The sequence below is a fragment of the Nicotiana tomentosiformis genome, chromosome 6 (assembly GCF_000390325.3).
Source record: "Nicotiana tomentosiformis chromosome 6, ASM39032v3, whole genome shotgun sequence".
NCBI lineage: Eukaryota > Viridiplantae > Streptophyta > Magnoliopsida > Solanales > Solanaceae > Nicotiana > Nicotiana tomentosiformis.
The window spans coordinates 100,283,474-100,290,822 of NC_090817.1; the positions used below are offsets into that span (position 1 = coordinate 100,283,474).

The 7,349-nt window shown below is 38.5% G+C and overlaps 1 pseudogene; it reads right to left on the reverse strand.

Annotated features, from left to right (window-relative positions):
- Positions 1-2,185: 2,185 nt before the first annotated feature.
- LOC104120287 (acetolactate synthase 2, chloroplastic-like) lies at positions 2,186-4,294 on the reverse strand (annotated as a pseudogene).
- Between the last annotated feature and the right edge of the window lie 3,055 nt (positions 4,295-7,349).

The window sequence follows — 7,349 nt, forward strand, 5'->3', positions numbered from 1 at the left end:
GATGTGACGGTTGTTAGAGGCATCCACCAATGATACATCAACCCGGAGAGCTACTACATTCGGTCTTATCACCTTGGTCGTTCATGAAGTGGGGAATGGACATAGTCGGTCCCCTGCCGTGGGCGCCCGGTAAGGCTCAATTCATATTGTTTATAACCGATTATTTTTCTAAGTGGGTCGAAGCTCAAGCGTTCGAGAAGGTCCGGAAAAAAGAAGTTGGCGACTTCATTTGGGACCACATAATATGCCGGTTCGGAATACCGGCCGAGATAGTGTGCGATAACGGTAAGCAGTTCATCGGCAACAAAGTAGACAAATTTTTCGAGGACCATTGGATCAAAAAGATCTTGTCAACGCCCTATCACCCTAGTGGAAATGGATAGGCAAAATCTACAAACAAGACCATATTCCTTGGTATTTCAACTGCAAATCAACTAGCTCAGATTAAAAGCCAACAATTTCCAACAATTTCAATAATGAAATTAAGAGAAAGCCCAAATAGGGATTACATCCAACCTAAAGAGGAAGTTCCAATCTGACCGAGCTTACGAAATAAAAATGTGGAACAAGCTAACTTTATCGCACTAAACTACTCCATTAGAAATTAATCTCTAGACTTACTACATAGAGCTCCCGATATCGAGTATGAGCACCTAATTTTTGATCATATTTAAATTTTTCACCATTTTTTTAAAGATTTAAATAATTTTTAAGTTTAATTTTGATTTTAGCTTTTGTTTCACCTTTTATAATTTTATTTGATAAAATCAAAACCACAAAAAGAGTCACATTTTAGATATTAGTTGTGTTTCATTTGCAAAGGAAAAGAAAATTCAAAAAAAAAAATAAACAATATTTTCTTCTAATTTGTACCACTAGTAATTTTATAACTTTTTCTTAGTAATTTATTATATTTTTCTAGTTTAAATATTAGTGTAATATTTTTAATTTTAGATTATCTTTAATAAAAAAAAAAAAAAAAGAACCAATTCAAAAATATCACATAACAAAATTTTTTCATATATTTTGTAACAAACTCACATGCTCTCCCTAAAAAAACTCACCAGCACACTATCTCAATAAGGTTCTGGGAAAATTTCACCCCCGAAAACAACTTATTCTCGAAGCTAAGTCCCTCAATCAGCTATATAAGCACACTCATCACATAATTGGGGGGAGAAAAAACAAATTTGGGGAAAAGACGGAAGGGGGAACGTGAAAGGGGAGAGAGAAAAAGAGAGAGAGGAAGAGACGGAAGAGAGCTAAAAAGAAGAGCCAAAACAAGGGGGGCACCGGTTTTCTTCTTCACCAGGAGTCAGCCCCAATATGCTCTCCTGTTAGCCATGGAAACCACGAGGAAAAGTGATTTTCTTCTTTCTTCTCCTAAGATCTACATCCAGTAGCCAAAAACAAAAGAATAATACCAATTTCTTCTTCTAAAAATTCCAGCAACTCTACCCATTTTTCTCCACAACAAGTATCCATAACTCACGTGGCCTCGCAATAAATCTCAAAGTAGTTTAGGGAACAACTCACATTCGTAGCTTGTTTTAGCCGCGATGAATAAAATCATCGTATCTATGAGTACGGTTAGCGTGACATAATCATGATACGTAACCACAATTTCAAATGCGCGTTTTACGCGATTTGACCATAACTTCAAATATAATAATAATAAACATGTTGTAAATTGCGGGTGCGTTTCACGTGACGCGGCTTGCAGTATACCAAAACGACCAGTGCGCGACATCGCGACTTGTTCAAATAAATTTCATAAATACTAAAAGCGTGTAAATAAATAATTAAAAGCGATATAAAAGCATTAACGAATAAAAGGTTTTAAACATGTAATAAATCAGATAATTAGGCCAATTATTAATTGTTGAGCGACTATGCTAAAACCACGGAACTCGAGAGTGCCTCACAATTTCTCTCGGATTAACAAAATTTCTTACCCGGTCTTCTGTATTTCACGGACCATAAAATAGAGTCAATTTCTTCGATTTGGAATTTTAAATAAACTGGTGACTTGGAACACCATAACAATTATTCCAAGTGACGACTCTAATTAAATAAATAATCTCATTTCGAATAGTGTCACTTTAATTGGAAAAACAGTGTGACACCGTTGCAAATAGAGAATGAAATATTGCTGAAATCCTTCTCATTCAAAGCCAAATCGAGATGATGCAAAACTTAAAGCAAACATAAATATCAACTACTTAATAGTACAACACTGACAATGGGCAAAGCCACGGCAAAAACTAATACTGTAACAAACTAATAGACAGAACATTTTTGGCTTAGTAGAAGTTTATTTTAGATAATACAAGGCCTAGAACTAGCTCTGTAGCATCTCAAAGTCAATACGAACTTCTCCTATCACCCTCTATGATCACACCTTTGAAAGCCCTGCCACTGGGAATCATAGGTAGAACATGTTCCTGATGAGGTACAATCACATCCAACAGGTATGGCTTAGGAGTGTCTAACATCTTTTGAATAGCCGCTCTAAGATCATCCCTGTGTGTCACTCTCGCAGCAGGTATGCGACAAGCCTCTGCAAATTTCAACATATTAGGAAAGATCTCCGCCTCATTAGAAGGATTCCCCAGGTATGTGTGTGCTCTGTTAGCCTTATAGAACCTAGCTCCTGCACATTCATGATGAAACTGCCATCGCCATCAATGTCAACCACAACTTCATCTGGTCTTCCAACAGCCGCACCAATAACAGCGGGCAAACCAAATCCCATCGCTCCTAATCCACCAGATGTTAACCATTGACGTGGCTTTCTGTACTTATAATATTGAGCAGCCCACATCTGGTGCTGCCCAACACCAGTACTTATAATATCATTCCCATTAGTTAACTCATCTAGAACCTGGATAGCATATTGCGGAGGAATAACATCACCAAAAGTTTTAAAATTCAACGGGTACTTCACTTTCTGCTCCGTCAACTCCTGTCCCCAAGCAGAAAAATCCAACTTCAGTTTACCTTCCTTACTTTCCAATATCGAATTCAAACCCTGTAACGCCAACTTGATATCCGCACAAATGGAAACATGAGGCTGCTTGTTCTTTCCAATCTCAACTGAATCAATATCAATGTGAACAATTTTCGCTCGGCTAGCAAAAGCTTCTAACTTTCCAGTAACTCTATCATCAAACCTCACCCCAAATGCGAGCAACAAATCACTACTGTCCACAATATAATTAGCATAAACAGTACAATGCATACCCAACATTGAAAGGGAAAGCTCATCCCCAGTTGGAAAAGCTCCAAGACCCATCAAAGTACTTGCCACGGGGATACCCGTGAGCTCTACGAATCGTCTCAATTCCTCACTCGATTGCGAACACCCACCCCCCACATACAGAACATGCTTCTTTGACTCAGAAATAAGCCTAATAATTTGTTCTAAAAGCATCTCATTGGGCAATTTAGGCAACCTAGACATGTAGCCAGGCAACCTCATTGACTGATCCCAGTCAGGTATCACCAATTGTTACTGAATATCCTTAGGTACATCAATCAAAACAATAAGGTCAGCCCAATCTCGCAAGGAAAAAAGCTTCACGTACAACCCTAGGAATATCCTCTACGTCCATAACGAGATAATTATGCTTGGTAATCGATTTAGTTACCTCAACAATTGGAGTTTCCTGAAAAGCATCAATACCGATCATCCTACGTGGTACTTGATCGGTTATAGCAACAATGGGGACACTATCCAGTAGGGCGTCCGCGAGGCCACTGACGAGATTGGTGGCGTCGGGGCCGGAGGTGGCAATGCAAACGCCGGGGAGACCGGCAACGCATGCGTAACTCTCAGCGGCGAAGACACCGCCCTGCTCGTGACGTGGCAACATGTTGCGGATGATGCTTGAGCGCGTCAAAGCTTGGTGAATCTCCATGGAAGAGCCGCCTGGGTACGCAAAAACATCCGTAACCCCTTCTCTTTCGAGGGCCTCCACAAGAACGTCAGAACCCTTTCTGGGTTCGTCAGGGGCAAAACGGGAAAAGAAAGTTTCGGGTTTTTGGGTCTCGGAAACTTTTTGGGTAGTGGAAATGACATTGGAGATGGTGAAACAACGACGTTGGCTATGAATGTGGGTGGGGGTGAGGTGGAGGGGTGGTGGGGGGAAGGGAAGGTGGATCTAGGGAGGAGGGTGGAGGATTTGGAGGAGGACGATAGAGTTTTGGAGAAAGCGGAAGAAGAGGGAGATGGAGCTGTCGCCACCGCCATTATTGTTGAATGAGAGTTGTGAGAGACAAAACTGAAAGGAGGGCAATGTAGATGGAGCGTGGTTGGTTTTATATTAAGCTGAAAAGATGAGAGCGCCACGAAACTGAAAGGGGTCCTACTTGATTGAATGCACGTGAATTGCGAAAATGGATGGGAACAAATGGAAGAGAGATCAAAATGTGAAGAAAAGAAATAGAAAAGATAAGAAAAGAAAGATTAAAATGTCTGAGAAGGGGGAAAAAGAAAAAGAAAAATGAGATGTTGGATATATATAGGAGGGTGGGAAGAAGAAAGAAGTGGAAGTATTTGTTACTTCAGTAAATTAAAATAGAAAAGGGAAAAAAGACTTATGGAAAAAGAAAGTGAAAGCATATTAATGCGGGTGAATTAGTTAAGGGTCTGTTTTGAAAGCTACTCAGTAATTGAAATTGGTGTAATTACATATCCTAGTAATTACACAATATAGTATTTACAATGATCTGTTTGTTTGTTATAATGTAATTACAGTGTAATTACAAGCGTATTATTTGGTTGCACAAGTGTAATTACACAGTTAGATTAAATTTTGTATGAAATAATTATCAAAACTTAAAATTTAATATAATAAATACATGCATATAAATAATTTTTATGATTATAAATGATAATTGATTTGGTATTTAAGATGCATATTTTCTTGAATATACATTAATTAGTAATCATATGTTTATAACTAATATTGCAAAAATAATTGATATATTTTTTTAAAATTAATAATATTCAGTTTAATAAATTATAAAAACTAAAAATATATGGTTTGTAAGAATATCATAGAATGCATGTTTGATAAAATAAATTAATATTTATAAATATAATGTCATAACATTATTCAAATATTTGACAAAACTAATCTATCAATTGTAACTAAAAAATGAACAACATGCAATGTGACATAGCAAGCCAATACTAATAAAACAAGTAAATTGGAACCATAATGTAACAACCCGACTTGTCGTTTTAAAAATTAGCGTCCCGTTCAGCGACTTAAGATCCCGAGCAATTTTGTAATATGTATTATGACTTGCGTGTGCGGTCGTGTTTGGTTTTCGAAAGGTTCAGAATTAAATCGAAAGAACAATTCTTGTTTTTGAAGTTTAAATGAAAAGAATTGACTGAAATTTTGACTTTTGAGCGAAACGACTCCGGAATGAAAGTTTTGATGATTTCAATAGTTTCGTATGGTGATTTCGAACTTAGGCGTATGTCTGGATTTGGATTTGGAGGTTCGTAGGACAATTCAACGCATTTTGGCAAAAAAATTAGAAAGTTAAATTTTGAAATATTCATAAGTTTGACCGAGAGTTGACTCGATTGATAAGGGTTCAGATTTTGATTCCGGAAATTGGAACAACTCCATTATGTCTTTTATGACTAGTGTGCCAAATTTAAAGTCATTCCGGATTGATTTGATGCGTTTCGATACGAGTTTTGTAAATTGAAAAGTTTGAAAATTCATAAGTTCGATTCGAGGTTCAATTTATAATTTCGATGTTGTTTGATGCTATTTGAGACCTCGAGTAGGTCCGTCTTATGTTATAAAACTTGTTGGCATATTCGGACGAGGTCCCAAGTCGCTCGGGTGATTTTCCGATGGTTAACGGTTCAAAATTTGGACTTGGTGAATTTCTGGGTTGCTGGTTCTGGTGTGTCGTACCTGCGAATTTTGGTGCGCAGGTGCGTGATCGTTGCTGCGTGAAGCTGGTCGCTTCTGCGAAGTGATGCGAGCCTTGTTTATTCGCTTTTGCGGATTGGGGACCGCAAGTGTGAGGTCGCGTCTACGGAAGATTGATCGCATATGCGAAAATGAAGCTCAATGTGGTCGTCTGCTTCTACGGAGTTGTGCTCGTTTTCGCGATATCGCATATGCGAAAAATATCTCGCAGGTGCGCAAACTGAACAGGTCAGTGAAGGCCGCAAATGCGACGATTTGGCTCACAAAAGCGAGATCACATATGCGATAAGTATGTCCACAAATGCGAGAAAACCTGGATAGAACATATATTTGGGGATTTGGTCATTTTCTTTATTTTTTAATATTGGAGCTCGGTTTTGGGCGATTCTGGAAGGATTTTTCACAAGCTGTATTGGGGATATCCGCACTTTGGAAGCTCAAATAAAAATATTGGTTGATAGTGTGGAAAGAGCTCAAGAGAAGTCCAGTTTCGAGGAAGAAAATGAACTTTATTTTGAGGAAGTAAAATAATTAGGCAGTTTTTGGTTTTTTTTTTGAAACCCATGATGAACACCGCAGAAGTGGAAAAGTGCCGCAGATGCGGCCTCTCACCTGCAATGCCTTTTCCGCAGGTGCGATTTTTTGGTCAGTAGTCACTTTTCGCAGAAGTGACAGAATTTCCGCAGAACCACACCTGCGAGCCTTTTTTCGCAGGTACGGTAACTGGGTATTTTGTGCAAAACCAGTAGCTATGCAATTTTGGCTTGCTGGGCCCGTTTGGCTTGATTCTTTGGTCTAATTGCATTGTTTTGAATTGCTTAACATGATTATAACTTGGTTTTGATTTTACAGGTACTTTAAGCTTCAAAAATAGAACAAAACACAAATGAAAATGCGGCGTTTCATCATGAAATTGAGGAAGAAGATGAGGCGGAACATTTCGACATTGAACGATTCATTCTGCTGATTGTCATCGCCAATATTATGACAACTTTCTTACAAAGAAGGTCGTACTTGAAAAGGGAATATCTAAGGATAAATTGACCAAATTACTTCCAGACTTTTATGGCCGTCTACAGACCACCGGCTGGTCTTGTTTCATGCCTACTCCGTGTAAGGCCAATGAGGAGTGGGTTCATGAGTTTTATGCAAACCTTAAGCGTACAAATTTCAACGACCCACAACTCACCATCAGAGGCAAAACAGTAAGGTTTGGAACTGAACAAATCAACAATATTCTAGGGCTTCTTGACCATCCACTTGAGCCGCTACGAGAAAAGATCATTGCTCAAACATAGATTGGCTAGTTTCTAAACTTTATCCAGCAGACAAGAGAGCAAAGTGGGCAAACAAGAGAAAGGGTTTGAAGTCCATCGACTTCACAGC